The sequence below is a fragment of the Pogonomyrmex barbatus genome, unplaced genomic scaffold (assembly GCF_055798465.1).
Source record: "Pogonomyrmex barbatus isolate J1 unplaced genomic scaffold, ASM5579846v1 scaffold15, whole genome shotgun sequence".
Lineage (NCBI taxonomy): Eukaryota > Metazoa > Arthropoda > Insecta > Hymenoptera > Formicidae > Pogonomyrmex > Pogonomyrmex barbatus.
The window spans coordinates 6,776,503-6,795,666 of record NW_028297111.1 but is presented as its reverse complement, the minus strand read 5'-3'; the positions used below and the strand labels follow the sequence as shown (position 1 = coordinate 6,795,666).

At 35.4% G+C, this 19,164-nt stretch overlaps 1 protein-coding gene across 4 annotated transcripts in view; it reads right to left on the bottom strand.

Annotated features, from left to right (window-relative positions):
• Window positions 1–19,032, bottom strand: part of SK (small conductance calcium-activated potassium channel) — a 142,818-nt gene extending 123,786 nt beyond the window's left edge. For 2 of the 4 annotated variants that reach the window (XM_089073563.1, XM_089073562.1), the window contains exon 1: window positions 18,498–19,032. The gene's annotated coding sequence lies outside the window, so the exon portion shown is untranslated. The remainder of the gene's footprint in view (window positions 1–18,497) is intronic. The other 2 variants (XM_089073564.1, XM_089073565.1) reach the window with 1 other exon arrangement.
• Between the last annotated feature and the right edge of the window lie 132 nt (window positions 19,033–19,164).

The following is a 19,164-nucleotide window of genomic DNA, read 5'->3' as shown; positions in this document are numbered from 1 at the left end:
TTTCGTTCACGTGGAAAAAGAAAGATAAATTTATTAATTTCACACGACCATTTTGTCTCGTTAAATATTTGTTCCGTGGCTGCATTTAATTTTTAAGTTTTAAATTGTAAAAATATAATACATAATAGTGGTATGTATATATATATATATATATATATACATACACATATATATATATATATATATATATATATATGTGTGTATATTGTAAATTGCATTGTAAATGGTATTAATATAAATAATGTATTAATATAAATGTTTTTATTTGGAATTTCAGAAATTCTAGACGCTTTATGAATACATTTGTTTTATGGAAATCGATGCTTAGACAATTAGTCAATATCAAATATAAAATATTGGTGCCGTAGGTATTCACGAACATGCGCCACGTACGAATACAGTCGACGATAACGAAATAAGCATCAAATGGCAAGTGGAATCACCGCTCCGAAATGGACCCGATTAATAAACGAGGATAAATCAATATGGCGTCTGTGCATGTTCGCAGCACATGTTCATTTAGTTTTCGGTGAGCAATTAAACCATCGCGAACCAAGACTGAAATTGTACCGCGCATCAGCAAAAATGTGCAAATTAATAAAAAGGCATTGTTCATCGTGATGGATACCTTAAACGAATTTATTTCGTCACAGTTATTCAATTCGCAATCCATCGTTTTTGTTATTATTACAAAATATTTCCGTGTTTACAAAAAAAAAAAAAACACAACGTAAATTATATCATAAATCATTGTTTTATTTAAAAGTTTGTTAAAACCTATTTGAAATTGATTAAATAAAAGTTTCGTCGTTTAATAATACTTTTCAAATACAATAATAAACATCAATTGCAATTTGTTTCATTGCGGTTGTTCCATATATTGTTGACTTTCGCTGTTTATCCAAATCGAAAGATGTCAATTTTCGTCATATGTCTAAAAATATCAATATTTGCCATTCTCGACGTGGTCCGTGGGGTTCCTTTTCTTTCATCTTCATAATTTACGAGCTCTAACAACGTTATCGCGATCATCTATAATTAGGGCGTCTGGAATGGGAGTCTGAATCATTTATACCGGGCAGCAGAGTTGGCCGGTCAGGCTCTACTACTAACTGCTTAAAAAGTTACCTCATTACCAAGCGACCGATCGATCATCGACCCGATTCCTCGTGGGTGGAAGCCCACGGGTCTATCGCATATTGAAAACGGCAAAAATCAGAAAACCAGTTTCCGACCGGTCGATATGCCCCGAAATACTTTGTCCTACGGCGCGTTCGCATGAAACTCGAGAGCGTTATTTCTGAAGTATACCTACCTAAATCTTTGTCAATGGTACAACCTTCATCAGCTCGTCTCTTATAATATTTGATATTAAAGTTGAAGTTAATAGCGACTAATTCTTTAAATCCCTTAAAAAGGTAAAATAGAGATTAAGAGGAAGAAAAAGGGAGGGAAGAGGAGAACGGATTGCGGTTGTCGGCAGTGGCAACCATATTGTTCGGGCATAAATCAAGATTAATGCTTCTCTACCCGGCATATTAAGCTCGGTTGAGTGAAAGCACGGATGGAATTTTCGTCGACGACGTCGCACGGGATTCACATCCGGGAGAAACATCTTGCGTAACGCGCTCTTCCTTTCTTTCTCTTTCTCTCTCTCTCTCTCTCTCTCTCTCTCTCTCTCTAGGTTTTTTTAAACTCGTCCCAGGTTGAACGTTTCTTCTGCATACAACTCTTGCGCATTATGTCATTTTATATAGGTCGCTGGAGTTACTGCATAAATAATAAAAAAATGAAACTAAGCGTCCGTCGCCTGTCTAGTCCGAAAACGTCATGCCTCGTGTATAATTTTATATCCGCCATTCTGTCAGAATTTCACACAAGCTCGCCACTGAGGAGCAATAAATTCTATGCACATAGAAATTACAATGTATATTTGAAATTTCATACGCGTAGCTTTAGTCGCGTGCTTCGCCAGTCACGTTTCGTGTGCTAAATAGTACTAACCTTCGGCTACTGTGTAGTTTGCAAAATCAAGTAATCATTTGAGAGTAATGAATTAAGATAATACAATAGTGTTCTGAGCATTTGCCATTTTACGATTCTTTTCTCCAACCTTTCTTCTTTTTTAAAACCTTTTTTCCTTCTGCTCGAAAAATCGATCGGAGAAAAATTGCACCAATCGCATTTTCGGCTAATTGATCAAAACGAATGATCTATCCATTCTCCATCTGAGATCTCGAAATCTACTTTTAATCATCATAGACGGAAGACTTTATACCGTTTCTAATATCCTACGAGTTTCTCTACGTAACGGTAAATGTACCTAAGGCGATACTTAATTAATCTGCCGGAAATTAATAGCCTATAACGAAGCGCTGCGAGATCGTTACTACGCGAGGTATGTATACACATACAATTAAGAAGATACATATCGCGAGATGCCACGAGCGTCTTTTGATCTCAGGAACTCGAGTGATTCGATCAATTCGGTACCATCGCGCATCCATCTCTTTCGCGAGACCTTAATTAAAGTCTACGTAGATCGAGATCAAGAAGGAAGCACCGCATGCACCGATCTCCGGGAAGAGAGAGTTAAACAACTTTGCGAGGAGGTCTCTTTGCGCCACGAACACAAAAACCGATCACGTCGGTTAGAAAATTTTCCGGAGATCTAATCGAATTCCGTGGAGACCTCCCTCCTCCCCCCCCCCCCCCGTAACCGGCCACGGTGACCCTGTCGTCCCACGGGATCAATGGAATTGACATGCGAGAGAGCGCACGATGATATCCCGAGTTACCTTGTACTTAACTGTCTCTTCATTGCGTGTCACTCTTTCCCTCGTGGGTGCTCGATGCTTCTTACTTATTCATACCACATGGTGGCGTGTGCGAAGAAGACCCCCTTTTCCAATTTCCAACTGTCCGACGACTGTCAAACATTTTTTATATTTTCCACGAAAGCTCGCGCGTGGTACATAAGGCTGTACTCATATTATTGAAAATATATCTCAAAATATATTAAAATATATTTTCTCTAAGTTGTTTTGGTAATAAAAATGCTGACAAAATGGACAACATTTGTGCAAAGGATTACTCTAGTTATCTATGACTTCGTTAATTCCAAGATAAATTTCAAGCGAAATGCGAAGGAAATTAGCTCGCTAAATTTTCCAGTGCAAACAGCGTTCTCACGATGTTTTCACGGTTTTAAGAGAAAGGTGAGATAAATATTGTAAATAATTGTAAGTGACACTTAAAAATTCGTAAAAAATATCGAAAAAATCGATATAGCAAGACGAAAGAAAAGAAATTATTGAGATAAGCTCTAAATATTAAAAGAACAGTAATAGCGTAATAAAGAGAGGGATTACCGAAGACCGAGCAACCGCAGACTTAACAACATTAACTCACATCGTGGTTAACGTCGCCCCAACGCAAACGTACGGCAAAGGGTTAACATCACCAACGTAACGACGTAGTTCATTTGCTTTAATCTACACGCATAAAAGCTCGTTAATATACGATGGATCAGATAAAAACTCGATCGATAGAGTAAACGCCAATCGACGATCTAGCCTGGCTATTTTTTTTTAACCATCCACGCAGGCGAAAACAACAACTGCAATCAGGATCGAGAAAGAGACGCGAGAGACGCGAGAGGATAGAATAATAGAAAAATAATAGAAAAATATCTCCTGGGCGTGAGAGAGTCGGAGGGCGCGTATGGGGAACAGAGATCAAAACAAAGCGAAAATCGAGTGTCGAATTTCTGTGTGAGATACCATGGAAAATGGGAAAAAGGGAGGGAGAGACGGGAACGTCGAAGGGGTGGAGTACAAATACACACGTGTGTGTGTGTGTGTATTCGGGAACGAATCATCCCATCTCTGACTGAGGGAAATCGCGGACGGATGGAAAACGAAGCATAAACGAGCTCTCGCGAGAAGAGGACGACGTTTTCCGAAGTTCGATCGAGCGTCTGATTGTTTATTTAGGCGTAAAGAGCGCTGATTGGCTCATCAGCCGAAGAACAAATAAATCGTTAAAGAACGGGGAAAGTCATTGTTATCTTTTATTGCATGCTCATAAAGAAAATTTATTGGATTTATTGGATAATTACAAGATAGATCAGATATAATTATTATAAAATGTCTCACACACCACACACCACACCACACACACACACACACACACACACACACACACACACACACACACACACACACACACACACATTCAAAATAGTAGAATTACATGCATCAAATACATTTTCAACTTTTTCGTATAATCCTTTTTCTCAGAAGCATATACTCGACATTAAAAAAATTATTTTCATAAATTTGTAGTAAAACATTTAAAATATTTACTATATTCGCATCGAGACAATTAAACAATTGTGTTTAATTATGTTCGCTTTGTAAAAATGTTTTTTTTTAATTGTTGGGTAATACTACAGTTTTATGATACCATGCACTACAACTTATATATTGTTATAAATTATAAATAATTTCACAGTTGCTAATAAATCGCGAATTATTCCATTGCAAATATGATGAAAAATAAGGAAAAATTACGGCGAATTTCGACTTCGTCTAGAATAAGTGACGCGATCGATAGTAAGAGGATGATCGCGTTAGGAAGCGAAACGAACGAACCAATTAAAACATTCGTTTGCGAAAACAAAATAAATTTCGATCAAACATCGTTCATATAACATCGTTCATTCAATTCATCTCCGCCTGCGTAGACGATGGGTAATCAAAAGGGAAACTTCGTTTAGCGATTGGCCGTCTGTGCAATTTTATCAGTAATAACCAATGTGTCAAAACAAGAAATTCGCTTTAAATTGTCGTGGCAACGTGAATTTCATGAGAACTCGAGCATGGTCTTTTCCGGCACGATAATATTATCAAATTGACATACCGTAATAAAAACTCTTTGACCAAAAGCATCGACAATTATATATCGAGCGGATTAATTTAGAAAGCAATAAAGATTGATTTAAGTCAAAGAGAGCGAACTAGAAAAATTAAGAAAAAGTGAGAAACAGAAAAAAAAGCTTCTCTCTTTCAAAGAAAATCATATGGGCGAATGATGCGGCATAAAAGAAAAAAGATTTTATGCCTCTGAGATATTATATAACTTTATTGTCATTTTACAAAATTACGTTAGTAAAAAAACAGCTTTATTCTGGCATACTTTCAAAAGGCTGAATAAACATATTTTCAATAATATTATTAAACATGTCAAAAATTAAACTTGATTTGTAATAAATAATAGAGAATAAACATTTTTTAAAGTTTCAATTTAGTAACGTTACGTATCTCGTTCTGAGATTTCAAGAATTAATTTCGAAATTTCCAGGATGAAAATTATGGCCTGAAAAATCACGGTTGAGATGACGTTTTTATACCTCAGCCTGAGGATCGCGAGACGGAGAATTAAAGTTAAATGTGTTAAATTAAGAGAATTCTACGTACGAGCGTGCGCCCGAAGCGCGTTTAAATCTAAATCAGCCCGCCGTGAATTATGTCCCGCGGTAGGTTCACAGAATTTCAAGACCGACCGACCGACCGACCGGCTTGCACACATGCCACGTCGTCACAATGGAGTTTCAGTAGTTTCCATCGCGATGACGGAGTCGCGGAACGGTTACACGTCATGTGGCACAAGTAAAGGCGGCGCAAATGACACACGTGGTGGTGGTTGTGTCTGGCGATCGCCGGTTACGATAAATCTATCGACATACCGAAGTTATGCCGACCGGATTGACGCGCCGCGCCGTGAATTCCCGCCGGGAATTCAGATTAACGAAGGCAGATAACAAACGGGGTTAAACGCGGAGCTAAAGTTTATACAAGCCGGACAAAATTAAAACGTTTAAAACAATCGAGCGAATTTTTACGGCTGGGATTACCGCGGGCTCCGTCAAAAGGAGTGTGAACGAATCAACAGAAAATGATCGAGTCTTTGAGCGATTCTTAAATCAACATTATAATAATATAATCTCTAGGACACACGCACACACACACACACACACACACACACACACACACACACACACACACACACAGCAATTTAAAGTTTTATTTGATTATATTTATCTACTCTCTCGTAGATTGAAGAATCAAACAATAAAGTTGTTTTTACATTGTATATTTTACTGGTTGGATCCACTTTAGGTGATTTAGAATTTATTTCAAAGTTCATGTGACAATTTTGTTTATAATTTCATAAATAACAATAAAAGAATTTAGATTTAAAATGCATTTATATAAAATATACATATATTAAAACATATATATATATGAAATTACAGAATTACACAATACGTTACAAAATTATATATAGGATTCTATTTTGAAATTCAACATATAGACCTAGCGTGAGCTTCAAAGTTTCTATAAATAAAGACAACGTATAAAAGTTGAAAAAAAAAAAAAAAGAAACACCATGTAGATATATTTGTATTGATTAATGAAAATAATAATACGAAGAATAGAGAAGTTTCAGGTAGAGTTAGATAAGCAAGACATAAGACCTGTCATTCACTTGTTAATCGGCGTTAACTTTAATGTTCGATTAGCAGAAGCGAACTTTAATTATGTGGCTTACAGCGCAACATCCGTAATTTGTAAGGAACGGTAATGCTCTTAATGACTGATCGGATTATATGAGTTTTTTGCGCCCCAGGACACGCGAGTGCGCTTCATTAATCTGTCAGCTAATGAACTACTAACGTTGAACTACTCTCCGGATACTACCCCGAGCTAAGCTAGAGGGTTATTCGACCGAGGCTATCTACTTGATCCTAGGGACTTGATGCCGTGATGCTTCGAACTGCGTGACCGTCCTAAAGCACCTCCTAACGCTTTGACATACACATCCGAATATTTCTCACCCCACCGTGATGAAAGGAAGGTCAAAGGGAAAGGCCAAGCTCTAGAATTCGTCTTGGCTCAAACATGAATTACAATGGGTAAAAGAAAATACCAGCGACAAATCGTAGAAAGCAGCGGTAAGCAGATAGCAAAATCCCTCTCTCTGGTATAATTTATAAGTTTGTTGCCTATCTTCATCCCCTAAAACTCAGATATTCTAAAACTCCAACTCTTAAGTCGCAAAACCCCCATGCGGAATGATATCATGCGTTTCGTGAAGAAGATGATAAACGACTTAATTGCCCTCAGCAGCAAATATGGGAACATCAATGTAAATAGACGCTCTTTGTTGGTAATTATTATAAGTCAATATTTTATTTTACTTTTGCTAAAGTGCTTAATAATTCATTTCTTCCATTAATACTTTTTATCTTTTCAATAAATAAAATCCAATTGCTATGTCGGTATGATTTAGAGGCAGCTTTAATCAATAAGAATTATAAACGACATATACGTATATAAAAAAAAAATAAAAATTAAATAAAACAAATAAATGACATATTTGATAAGAAGTGTCGATGACAAAGAGTCAATATGTCACTGTCGTGTTAGTTTCTTGTAGGTCGGTATTGTTGGTATTTTGATGTGCCGCAATATATTATATATTTTAGCGGAAACAAGCTGCAGCATTTGGCACAAAAGATTTACGTCGAAATTTCGTCACGCGACGAAAGTCCAGTATTTACTTTACTGTGGTAGTTTATCGCGCCGAAATATTTCGGCGCAATTAGGAGCGATTAACAATCGGCCGCTTTCGATGACTCACATGAAAGTAGAGAGAAGCATTGCGCAGTGAAGCATAATGAAAGCAAGCGGCCTACATTTTCATCGTCAGTCTTTTAGGCCATTTAATTCATTGACGGGAATTTATCACGACGTGTTGAAATGGAAATTAACTCGCCACGGTGAAATACGACTGTCTCGAGGTCGTATTCTGAACTCAGCTTCGAAGCTATCGAATCGATCTAAAGAAAATCAGGATTTACGAAAAGATGTCTATTTAGGCATCCGGAAGGATCTATTTTAAAACCGCCTAAAAAAATGACGTATATCTTTCTTTTATTTTTCGCCCTGTCTTTTGGATATTTTTATGCGTTATAGTGACTTCGATGTATAAAATGTTGCAAAATTTTATGGGAATGCTTTGAGTGCTTAAAATTTTATAATACTTTTACGATCCCGTTTCCTTCAGTTTAGTAGAATTAGATCAAACAACAACATTTCGCAAAACTTAAAGTATCAAATATTACCAGTCTTTAGAATTAAAAAATTCTTAAGGTTCAAGATCACTGGAACTTTGCACTCTCTGCGCTTTAGATCCTTTGCATCATTTTCATTTCAGAACTTTGAAACGTTGACGTATCAGATGATTGAAAACTTTAAATCTGTTAAAATCCGTCGATTTTTTTTTAAGTTTTTATTAAATTTGGGAAATTCACTTTCAAGAATCACTCCCTACAAATATTTATTATTTACTTTGATACTTGAAGCATTCTCGATAACAGAAAATTTAGGGGCGTCTTATTTGGATTATGATACGCGTTACCTCGCTATTTCTGCATATGTGCATTTTGCTACCGTTTATTTCGTTCACGCCCTGAACCACGTTGAAGTTTCAGAATCCGACGTCAACGTAGTTTACTATGCACACACAGATATATGTATTTCGCAGGCGTATATCTAACGTGTGATACATGTGACCTCGTTCACCGGGCTTATTAAGACTAGCAATAAATTCATATCCTGCGCTCCGGACGATTATTATTTGAAGAAAGTTTGGGAGAAATATTATGAAAAAAATGGCAGAATAAAAATTTAGCAATATAGGAGCTTTAGATTATATCGTAAATAAATGTAAAACGCTTTTCAATTAATGGTATGCGTAATAAAATATTTTTATTCAATTTATTTTATTCAATTTTTATTCAATTTATTTATTAACTGATTGATTACTGATGGTATATCTTTAAAATAGAAATTTAATTTAAATTTGAATTCTGTCAATTTGATATTTAGTCGTGACATGAGTCGTTAAAAAAAACAAAAAAAAAAAAGATTTATTACCGTTAACGTGTTTTCAATCTGCAAATAGTGATATGATATTTAGTTTTCTCCGTTTTCCTTTTCCCTATGGAATGTTCTTTCCGTCGAAAAGTCCTGACAGAATGTCGATAGTGAAACTAGAAAAACGCGAGACGAGTGGAATAACCAAGAAACATTACCGAGGAATGCGTTTTGATATTGTGAGCCTTAAAGATCACGTCGCCATGACATGATCCAGGATTTCATGAGGGATGATCATCATAAAAAAACGATGCTTCTGATTGAAACGAAAATACAAATAGTGATTGAATTGAAATACATATATTGCATCACTACATTACTACATATATTTATATTAGTATATATTTGTATCAAACACATAGTTATAACGGTGTTATCAGAATATAGATGAAGAAATATAAATCTGAAATAATATTAACATAAAATCAGGATATTTGTATACATGCACATTCATGTATGTAAATAAATAGCCATTATCCCATTAATCATATAGGAAAGCTAGTATTATCTAAAATTAATATATATATAAATATTGATATTTTATATATATATATATATATATGTATATATTTATATTTGGTTCGATTATGATAACGATAAGCGATGTTGCATTAAGCTTCATTGATGATTTATGGTTGTTTTGACATATATCTATATTTAACGTATATACATAACTAATATGATTTTAATCTTTTATGATAGTAATTTGTAAAAGTTATAAAAAAAAGTTACAAAGTTAAAGTTACTTTTTATACACTAAAAATATAAGCAACGTGAATTTTTTTTTTTTTTTACATGAGCTCTATAAACCATGTAATAAATACTTGAATAAAACGAAAATACAAATTGCGCTTTTCGCCACAAGAATTGTTGGAACCAAGCACAGAAAATTTGCAACTCATTATATGAGAAACAAAATGTTTTATGACACGTTATTTAAACCCGATGTAAAACATACGACGTGTTGAAAAGTCAGTTCGATGCAAAATACATACATTCGCGCTGCCGAATGCAAGAACTAATTACGATACATAGGCATTTCGGTTCGACGCATTGATTATCGAGAATTCATTAAGGTAGGACATTACACTTAGCTGCTCGTCGACGAATTGTAATTATGCAAATCGGTCACGCATAGAATTGCAACAGCGCAATTCTATGCGCCACGCAATGTTGTCTTGCACGCGTAATATTGCAAATTTAGAAATAAGCGTATTAAAGTGCTATTCAAATATGCTAATTTGCAGGAAAAAGCAGCTAGATGAACGTATCATTTTTTTATATACATTGATAACCAAAACACATAATTAAAATGAGCCATAGATGTTGGATAAAATCAATTTTGTTACTAACGTTATCATTTTTTTTTTTTTGTATAATTTTTTACAAATTTCTGACGAGAGAAAGAGAGAGATAAAATTTTACATCTTTACTTTTATAATCGTCTTTTGGTATTTTGCATCGTAATATATTTTTCAGCTAAAATTTATGAGTATTTTTAGTTACTCAGCTATAAAATATGCCGCGTGCTTCTACATGCTTAGTATATTGTACCACGTATATTGTACTTGCAATCCTTCAGTTTCATAACGTGTTTATTTTGAAATTTATATTTTAGAAAAAGTTGACTTTTTAGAAAAATATTAACCATTTCATTCTTAAGAAACAGTTGTATACATATTTATCAGTAAAAATCACTTTTAAATAAATGTTGTACTTTTGCACAAAAATAAATATAACAATTTGTGATATTTTCTCTTTAAAGATTAAGTTATAATAAATATGCTAATTTTATTAATTTTTATTAAGATTTAATAAGCAATTCCTAATTTAATTCCTAATTTATATTAATTTTGTGTATGCTTTTACTTATCTTATTTTAAAATATCTAAAAATTTATGCGTGAACCGTTCATTAATTAAACTTGTTATATCAAGCATGATACTTAATTGCTCCCTGAGGGAAAATGATAATTAGTGCCGTTAAATTTTCACGATAATTAATATATAATGGAAAACTATTTTACGGTGGCCGCGATTAATTATGTTTCGTGCTGCGAATTGCGTTTTAAAGCTAATCTGATAAGCAACGTCTTTTGAGTTGTAGTGCCTAGAAAGAATTCCTTTGAAATGCCTTATTGCGACGACACTGGTGCCACAATTTCTATGATAATGTAAAAGTTCACTGTCGAAGTTAAAAAAAAATCATCTCAAAACTTTATAGGTCAACACTTTATAGGTCTATACCACTGAAATTATTTATAGGTGTGTATTAATTCAAACTCACGATCAGTTGAAATTATTGACCTTATATTTCCTTGCTGCGCAGACATTTATTTTCACTCGTTTCCGAATGAAAATAATGGTGAAAATGTTTTCCTAATGACAGAATTTTTTCACAAAATACTAAACTGTAAAAAGTACGTAAAGTACTCCAAGAATAGCGATTGTCACGTACATTATCACATACATTTATCAACAGTCGCAGCTTAAGCATACGAGAGGCTATAGAATTGTTATCTATTGTTACATAGTTTAGTTCTGACTTAAACAATTCAACGGACTTTAAAAATTTGTAAATTTATTTGCTTGTAAAAATATGACACCACAAAAAGATGACTTGTTAATCGAATTAATCAACGACCTCAAAACAAAAATTCGGCCAACCATTCAGATGACCTATACAATTACACACAATTACACCATGTGTTATATCGTGGCTGCATTGTTGCCTTTGGCAACCAGTGAGCAAGTGAACTTCGTTATTTCGCGCCTACGTATTGCATATATATATATATATATATATATATATATACATATGTACTTTAAATCGTATGGGTATATCGGGACGACGAAATGATCAACGATTCATTGTGAATTCGTCACGGCTCTCAAAGACGGTCGTCCTGAAGTGCGCGAGCGACGTCATTCGCCGACAACACGATCGATATGACTATAATCTGTTTAAAAAACCACACGACGATTAAAAATTAATGGAACCGTAATCGGTGCCCGAACCCGCGCTCATCCAGATTGCTCCGGTTAGACATAATAATTTTAACAACCGCCATGAGACGACCTTTTGCTGATTGCACGTGCGTGCTTGGGACACACTATACACAGACTAGGCTTACACTTTACTCCCCAGGATATTACTTCATCCCTCATATCTATATCTATATCCGTATCTTATCCCACTGGGGGAGGGGGGAGAAGGGGGGGGGGGGGAATAACAGAGTTTGATCAAAGATTTCGTTTGAATATCAAACGGAGAGATAACATCGAGAGGGGAACACAATGGTGTGGAGTAGCTTTTTTTTTTCTTTCTTTGTCACGAATCCAAATGCGTGAACCCGTCATGAAAAGTGTCAAATAAATTATTTCATCGAACGTAGATGTCGTGCAAGTAAAATTGTTTTTCGAGAAATTAGATAATATTTCATCGCGCTTGATTACATACGGGGGAAAGCCAGATAATTCAAGCAGATCACATTTCTTTTATGGCTTATGGACAGGAAAAAGTGGTAGAGAAGAAAGTAAAACGTAATGTTATCAAATTTCCAATAATAGTTTTACTTTTTTCCGTAATTGCATTTTTTTTTTAGTAAAGTTACATTCACTTTTTGTAGGATAGGATTAGTCCTGCATCATTTTGCATATACAGAAATATTTAGATAAAATTATTGAAACATCTATATCGTATAAATTATTTCATATTTTATGTTAACATATTGTAAAATATAAAATATAAAAAATAATCCTACATGATATTCAATATTCTATTGATATTTTAGATTATTGTGGTACACAAACTAGTGAAAAATTATTAATGCTACTTTTTAGAGTTGCGCAAAAAGATCATTTATATAATCAAAAAATAAGAAAAAAATAATATTCATTAATATATAGTTTTATCCTTATCTCGTATTAGATATTATTAGCATAATAAACGTACCATGTGTGTTGTGGGTCGTTTACTTTTAATCATTATTAGTTAAAGATAGATTAGTTACAACATCGATTATCATTCCGTTGTCTTGCTAAAGCAAATATGCCTAATAAAAGTTAAAAGGATAAAAAAAATAGAAAATTTGTTCAAAAATAAATTTTTATATCGTAATTATTTCCAAGGATCGTAGGATATAATAGGAGTTTTCGTTTTCTCTATAATTAGCACGTTACTCGCTATTAATAATGATGACACCAGTTCTTAAAGCAAAGACGACACGACACATGTATGTGCGCCTTCCATTTGTAACGTGTTGTACGTACACGCGAACCTTCCATTTGCGACGCGAGCTTAACGACTTAAAGAGCTTAAAGAGAGTGTCCCACCGACATATCCAATGATCTTCGTTGTTGTTGTATAATGGCGCGCGACAGGATTAGGTTAGAGGGACGATCCTTTCGAGTTGTACTCGTACTCGAGACGAGGAAATCGATATGCGGAATCCGGATCTGGACGGCAGGGTACCATTTCGCGAGCGACCATTTGTCGTGCACAAAGTAGTTTTTGAAATCTCTCCGAGCTTTACGCGCTGTGATCGCATGATCGCATTGATTAAGATATGCGTTTCGATCGAAAGAAAAAAATACCTGATATATTTTTTTTTTTCCATCAAAGTCACGGGCTCTAATTCACTGTCACTCCCCTGTTATGAAACAGGCGCGATAGGATAAAATAAAATGTAGCCTGTAGTGCACGAGAGATCGATACGTGAGACACGGTTCGAAACGTGCCATCGCAGAAAGATCTTTGGTACACATCGTTAACGATAAAAACGCGATCGCGTGTTCGTCACGATCGTCGCGCGTTTGCGCGAATATAGCCTGGATCATGGCAGACGAGCATACGGAAAATTCGCGCACGGCAGTTTTTACATATTATATTATATACATACTATACAGAACTTTCAAATATAAAAACATTCGAGGGGTCAAATTTATCGCAGCCAAGTTTAAAGTTCAAACGCAGCAGAATTCCGAAGTTTCCAGAATTTCGAAAGACTCCCCCCGAAACTTCGAAGTACTCGATTCAATTGCTCGCACCTTGCAAACTTATAGGTGTTTCAATATTTTATATGCGGTGAAAGATCGTCTTCTCGCAAACTCGCCGAAAGACCTAATCCGATTAAAATTCAAATTAAAGTTCTCGAATATACTTTGTGCAAAGATTAATGATATTGACAAATACACGACATACGTACACAGCGAGATATATATTAAGGTACGAGATAACGTTATGGATCTTCTTTTACAAATTTGATGTGAGCCATATAATTGTAAATTAGGTAAGACGGCTGAGCAAAAAGAAATAGCGGATCTCCGCTAGATTTTCGCGTATCTCTCGCCTTTCTCTAGTGCTGCTGTCTTCCCCTTGTGCTCCCTTTTTATTCCTCTTGCGCAAACTTCAGAACATCCGAGCCTTTCACGACGAAAAAAAGAAGAAACTATCCGGAAACCACGATAAAAATAAATCGACACAAGGAAATGTATCGTGAAATCGAGTTTTGCCGTTTTCCTATCCTGTGGGATATTGCAGGAAAGTGTTACATCAAAACGTGCGAGTTTATTCTCTGTAAAATTTGCCTGAGATTTTTATAAGAATTTTACACAGTTTGCTATTGCAATTTGATCAAAACGCGCAAAAATCTATTGAAAAAAAAAAATTAGTTACAATCTAGTAAATTATTTGCTTAAAACAGATATAAAGATAAAAATATGACTTATAAGGAAACTTGACAAGATTTACACCACTTTACACCACGTGTGATTGATTAACGATTCGTCTAAGATTTACTAAAGGAATTATCTGTAACTTTAAGTTAAAAATTAACTCGCTTAAAATAAAAACGAAATTGATCAGCAAAAATTAGCCGGTTTACAATACAGCGATGATGCAGCTTTGACTGGTTTTTTTTTCAACATACTTCACGCTTTCAGCACTAGACGTTGCGCAAATTCCTCTAAAACTTCCACACTGTGAGAGCGCTGTGGGGAAAGTTTAAAATTAAAATACATGATATGATAAAAAAATGCATGTAAAATTGTCTTGGACGGAGATCCCCGCGTGATAACGAATCTCAATGAAGCTCTAATAACCGTGATGCGTAATAGAATTCATAATGAATAGCGAAAAAACTGGTGCGATGCTCTCGCGCAATGGCGCGATCGTAGCTAGAAACGTTGCGCTAAGATTAAGACTGGGAAAACTGGGCAGAAAATAGTTTACAAATGAGAACGGAACGATAATCATCTAGTGTACAATCTGCTCTGCTGAATAGAGTTGTACAGAGCGTTCTCAGCCGCTTACATCTACAAATTTTCGTCGTAATTTCTCTTATCTCTCTTATTAAATTCTTTATTAATTCTCACGATTAAACTTCATTCGTTTCTCAAATCAAGAGATCCCTTTAAGATAAAGTACACTTCGAAAAGGATTAACGAAAATTTTCGAAAAACAATTGCCGGCTTTTCTATCTGCTCGCAATCATGAAACTTAATTAGTCGTTAAATATCACATCGTAAACGTTTATGAGCGCAAGAAATGCAAAAATGCAAAGAAGGAAGTTTGTAGATTCGATAAAATTAATAATGATGAAAGACAATATTTTGTATATTGTCACGCGAAAAAGAAAAAAAAAAAAAACAAATCTATAGAAATCTTTTTTTCAAATTAATATCCTATTAGGAATTTCTATTAAGAAATGATACTTTGAAACTCGATTGTAAACTTTTCTCCCGCTTTTTAACGCAATTTCAGTGAAAGTGGTCTCAATCAAAAGAGATTACAAATACACAAAAGGACGTTGGATCGTTAATTTCAGGGCGAGACGTACCCTACATCGTGATAACTTGTGTTCGAGAGACTCAGGGAGTGGAAAGATGTATCGATAAGTGGAATGAATGGAGTTTTGCGCGCCCGCTTCTCTTCTCCCCGTTGGAAAATGGAAAGGAGAGGCTTGCTGCTTCATATCGCTAAAACAAATGGCACGTATTTTTTTTTTTTTTTTTTTTTTTTTGAAAGAACATGACTTGTCGTAATAGACTTGTCGTGATACCAATGGGAGATGAGCGTTTATGCATTAAAACAGACATTTCAGAAATGTGGCAATAAAATGCGGTCACATTCCCCGTACAAATTGTGTTTTCAAGTTCGTTAACGAAATAAAGTCAAATTTGTAAACGCGTAAATTCTTGTTCAAATTCGCTTGAATATTCATTCCTGGCTCAAATAAAATATTAAAATTATTCGAGGAATCAAGAGCAAAACTAAATCTAACCAAAGTTACATATATTGAAGTAAATACGGAGAATTGGGCACATCCTGTCAATAATTCTCGCGCGCTATTGTATATGCTGTGCAATAACCTTAGACACAACATAATGTGCCATCGCATAACATTGCTTTTATGCTCGCTATACTTGACTTTAAGAGCGAACAGCAGACAAAAACGGGAGAGGGGTGGTAATTCTCTCTCCAATTCGTTAAACTGTTTATACCGATAGCCGCGAGAATTATGCAGCGCCAATTTTGCCAATTGTAAGGACGAAAGGACATCGATCTGCGAAGCAGGTTCAAGAAACTCTTCCCCGGGCAAGACTATATATTCTATGTACGTAAAAAAAATACGAGCCAATATTATGCTGTTTCGCGGTTAAATTTTTGAATTTTTAAAATTATTCAAATTAAAAAAAAAACCGAATATTTTTCTCTTAAATAAAAAAAAATTCCGTTGATAAAAAAATCGAATTTTGCGTTTTGAATCCATCTATATTTTGTGTGAAGTTTTTAAATGTGTACATTATATATTTTATATGCCATATATTATATTAGACGGAAATGCATTCACAGCATGGAGACAGACAAGCGCAACGATAGCACCGTCAAAGTAAGTCTCTAGGGTAATCGACCTCGAAATCATTGCCAGAACATTCCCCGATACATTTAGATACTAACCCACGACCGCGGCGTTTATTTTTCCTGGCCCGGGGCGTATTACGTGACTTAGAATTTCGCTGATCACGTAATCGACTCTCGATGACAATTATCGATGCTATTAATCACCTCGACCTTACCTATTGCCGAATTTCTTCGATAAATAATAATAATTAAACAGGAGCTAAAAATATAAATGCGACAAAAATAACGATAAAGATTACATGTAATTCAATTAAATTTCTGTTGGAAATTCTTGATGCTAAAACTGCAAGAAACATATACCGATTTTCGCATTTTCTGGAAATAATAGTACATTTAAAAACTCGTATATTCTCTACATTCATATATTCTCTAATAACGGCAGGCGGGTATGGAAAAATTTATGGATAGCCAGCCTCATGAAAAAGTGAAAAAGCTCGACTGAAATAATTTACATTGTATATGATCTATGGAAATCTTAATGCATGTATGTTAAAATAAATGTATAAGTGGTTACATTAAACCTTTGTATAATTAGTAATTAACTTATAATATTCATAAAGTTTGTTTTATATCGAAACAAATTTATATCTTAAATTATCTATTAGCAGAATAAATATTTAGAAAGTAATGTAATATTCTTTTATGTTTTATCTTCAACAACTTCAAGTATGTTTCATAAATATAAGAAAAGATAAATGTTTTCATTTTTATTCCACATTTAACGCTAACTGTAGTCCGATTTTAATGTCATGTCGACGTTTTAATAAACATAATTTTCGTTGTTATTAAATGAGACTCGGAGTCATATTTAATATTAAATCTGACAGTAAGTGGCAAGATAGATGTAAATTTTTTTAATGCAATTTGCTCAACTGAGATTTCAAAAATAGATAATAAGAGAGACGATTTCAATACAAAATTTATTTGCACGTGTTTTACTTAAAAAGCAATTTTTAACAATAAAGCTTTTCAATCAAGATAAAAACTGAAATAATTTTAATTATTACGGTTACAAAATTTTTAATTATCAGAATACAACACTAATAATTAAATTGAAGAAAGATATTATAATTTCTAACAATAAACATTACTAAGGTCAAAAAGTAAAATTAATTTTTTTATCAATCAATGTAACAAATAACAAATAATTACATGAGTTCACAAAAAATTATATGATTAATAAAACAAATTGTCAATCATACGAATAATAATAATAAATGTTGTTTTTAACTTTTAACTGCTCAAAAAATTAACATTATCTTCTATTATTAATGCTGACATAATGAAATAGGTGCAACTGTTTGCACATAAAATTATGAAAAAAAAAACCAGAAAATCAGTCGAGCTGAACGTATTTTCGCGGTATTTTTTTAAAACATCATCAAATACAACATTTAACGCTGCCATGACGATTAAAGCTCAGGGCAATTTCGCAAGTTTCCTGGAACTTCGTAAATCGGCCGTTCCGCCTCTCAAAGTGCATAGCGATGATAAGGAAAGAAAGCGGCGGCGGCGGCGGGGTGAAAGTCGCGCGTGGCAGCGCGATCGGCGTTCGTTGAACCCTCTTACCTTAACATCCCCTCGCGCCGGGGCGACGGCAGCACGCAGCCAGCACGTACGTCCCCGCGCCGCGTTGCATCGCCGCCCTTTCTTCTTTCCGCCTCCCCGGCGTCGCCGTAGCGATGCGACACGACCCTCCTCACTCGCAGTTAACTCGATATATATTCAAGGTACGCACACGATACGCGGGGAGAGTCGTCGCGCGGTAACATAACTCCGCGCGCGGGGTAACACTCCTCCGCGGGGTAACACGAACGCGGCACACGGACGTCGCGCGCGTGACGCGGTCGGCCACCCCCGCGGAATGCCGGCGAGGTTTGCAAAAACGGGAGGGGAGGGAAAACCCAACGGGGGGGAGGGGAGGTGGAAAAAAAGAAAAATGTACGGTAAACGGCGGGGCGGGGGGCAGTAGGGATGGGACGGGAGGAGAAAAAGAGATAGAGAGAGATAGAGAGAGAGAGAGAGAGAGAGGGAGAGAAAACAGAGCAACGCGCGTGGTTGTCGGACGAGCCGGCGGCCGACGAGACACACCACGACGGACTGGAAACGAGGGTAGAAACGTGGTTGCCGTCGCTACGCCCTCGTGTGCCGTCGGCCGGCCTCGGCACGCTTCGACGAGCCGCGACGCGAGCGGCCTCAGGGCCGTCGCACCCGCCTGTGGCGCCATTGGGGTCAC